Genomic DNA, 2,872 nt, shown 5'->3' on the forward strand with positions numbered 1-2,872 from the left:
CAAGAGAGGGGGACCAGCTTCCGCGGCCCTCCGGGCGCAGGCGCGAACTACACTTCCCAGAAGGCGCCGCGGCGCCGGCCGGAGGAGGGGCGAGGTGAAGGCGGGGCGAGCCTGGTGGGCGCCCTCTCCCCACTGGTTCACCCGAGACCCCGAGAAGCTACCAGGGGGGTTTGGCGCCGGGATCTGCCGGGTGGTCAGCTTGCGGTGTGCTTGCCCGCGTAAACCCATCCATCCACACATCCATCCATCCATTCTTGCATCCAATATTTACTGAGCGCACCCTATGTGCCAGGTGGGATGCTCGGATTAAATGGGAACCGCCTCTCCCAGAGGACGCATCCCGTAAACCGACCTTGACTAGGGCCGCCGGGGAGGCGTGGGGGAAGCGGGTCCCGAGAGGTGCGGAGGGGGCTGCAGGCCAGACCGCTCGGCTGGGATAGTGTGTGGGTCAGAGTGGCTGCCTGACCCCAGCACATGCTCAGATCTGTCACCCCGCTCCCGCGCTCGCCATAGCATTGACCCGTGTGCCGCTATATCTGTGTGACTATTTGCTGGTCTATTTTGTTGATTGTGGTAACCCCATAAGTTCCTGACACGTAGTAGGTCCTCAAGTAAATGTGGTGAATGAATGAAGCGTGAGCCCACCATTCTCCAGGTCAGAAAGGAAGCAGCGGGGCTCGGGGAGAGTGGCGGACTCCGGGGAGAGGACCCCGGCTGAGCCCAACAAGCCTCATTCCTGGTCTGGAGGACCCCGGTTAGGACAGCTCGGAGAAGGTGGGCTTCTGGGGCAAACCTGCTCTGCTTGGCAGAGGCTTACAGGAGCAGAGGAAGGCCGGGTCCAACGAGGAGGAGGCGCCTGCCGCCCAGGGAGCCCTTCCCCACTCCCGCGCCCCGACAGTTCTCTTCCTCTGGACTCTTTGGGGAAAGGGAATGCCTGGCCCAGCAATCCCAGAGTTGTTCCCTGTAGCCGCTCTAGCCTGCCGTGGGTCTCCGCTGGCCTTGTTGCTGGTCACCTCCCAGAACTTTGGGATACAGTGTTGACAGTCTTGGCCTGGCTTCCAGGGAGAGGCCGCGGGAGACCAATCTCAGTCCCTGCCCAGCCCCATACCTGGGCAAAGCCCCCTCCTCCACACCCAAGGAATCACTGACACAGGACCCGTGTCTGTGTAGCCCACTGTCTTGAGGATCTGAAGAAATCACAAGGTTTCACGCAATGGAAAAGGACAGTTTAAAATTCAACATCTGATCTCAGGATTCCTAAAGGCCACAGTGCCCCTTGGTAAGTGCCTTACCTGTGCTTTGGGCCTATGTCCCATCATCTTGCTGAGGTCAGCTTCCTCCTTATAGGTGTCCCTTCTTCCAGCTCGTGCCAACGTGCCACCCTCAGTCTCAGAATCCCTAAACTTTAAAATCTCTTAAGGGATTAGCATACTTCTTTTGTCTAGCTATCCTTATCGTTCATTTGACCATTTATTTATTATTTGTTTATGGCTGCGTTGGGTCTTCGTTGCTGCACAGGGGCTTTCTCTAGTTGCAGGAGCAGCTACTCTTCGTTGCGGTGCACGGGCTTCTCATTGCGGTGGCCTCTCTTGTTGTGGAGCACGGGCTCCAGGCGCGTGGCTCGCCGGCTACAGAGTGCAGTCTCAGTAGTTGTGGCGCCCGGGCTTAGTTGCTCCGCAGCATGTGGGATCTTCCCGGACCAGGGCTCGAACCCGTGTTCCCTGCATTGGCAGGCGGATTCCTAACCACTGCGTCACCAGGGAAGCCCCTGACCATTTCTTAATTTGATTCCTTTGCTCACAACAGACAGTTCTTGCTGAGCTCTGTCTTTCCTGTGTCTGGCATTGATTAGGACTCAAATATGTCTTCAGTAAATGGATGATTCCATAACATCCACTGCTCTGATGTCTGTAAGCATCGTGAGGATAGAGTGAGGGGGCGGGTCACAGAGCCCATGCCACTGTAGAGAAGATGGATTAGGGACAGTGGCATGTTCAAGCTGGCTTGCACCAGAGAGTCACTTGTTAGCATGTCTTCCCAACTCCATGATCAGTGATCTTATGTTTGTGGCTTGACATTGGATTCGGTGAGATTATTTACACCATGAAATTGGAAAACACTACAAATCAGTGCTTCCCCTCCCCCCAAGAGCTGGTTGTTAAACACTAACCAGCACAGCACTGATTTAGGGCAATGAAAACATGCAGAAACAAGCCTATGTAGAACAAGACCTGTGGTAAGTGAAATTAAAAAGTCAGAGTTGGAGGAACTTATCACTCTGGGGTTGTAGTGCTCGGTGACAGGACTTTAAGTTATCCTGGACTTTTTCCCAGATTTGAGAAGGCTCGGTATTAGGGAAAGGAGCTGAACCTTCAACACCAGCTCCTACTAGCAAAAGTGAAGGACAGCAGGGGGCACCCGGATTTGAACCAGGGACCTCTTGATCTGCAGTCAAATGCTCTACCCCTGAGCTATACCCCCTGACATAGCTTTAGGCCTTAGTACTACCTTATACCTGTGCAGCCATGCCCAACATTCCTATAAATTTTTGCCACAGATGTTCATCACGCTGGACCTGCTGAAAGCTGCCAGGCTGGCCTCACTTTAATTTTATTTCCTTGATATAAAATAAGCAACAGTCTCCCCCTCCCTGTAGCCACCTCCCTGCTCTTTCTGGAAAAGCACTGACACAGATATTTATAGCAGGAAGGGACTTCAGGGTCGCTAGTCTGTGCCCTTCACAATGGGATCTGAAAACAGAGATTCAGGATTACTGGTCTGCCCAAGCACACACAGATCCTTACAGATAGGCTCAGGACCTGAATCCATCCTCCTGACTTTGGGTTCAGGACCCTGTAATGAAACCAATGAC

General features: G+C 54.0%; 1 non-coding gene across 1 annotated transcript; it reads right to left on the bottom strand.

Annotated features, from left to right (window-relative positions):
• Nucleotides 1–2,409: 2,409 nt before the first annotated feature.
• Nucleotides 2,410–2,481, bottom strand: TRNAC-GCA. Its single transcript has one exon. It is a non-coding gene; the product is annotated as a tRNA-Cys (tRNA).
• Nucleotides 2,482–2,872: the final 391 nt, after the last annotated feature.

This window comes from Balaenoptera musculus, chromosome 9 (genome assembly GCF_009873245.2).
Source record: "Balaenoptera musculus isolate JJ_BM4_2016_0621 chromosome 9, mBalMus1.pri.v3, whole genome shotgun sequence".
NCBI lineage: Eukaryota > Metazoa > Chordata > Mammalia > Artiodactyla > Balaenopteridae > Balaenoptera > Balaenoptera musculus.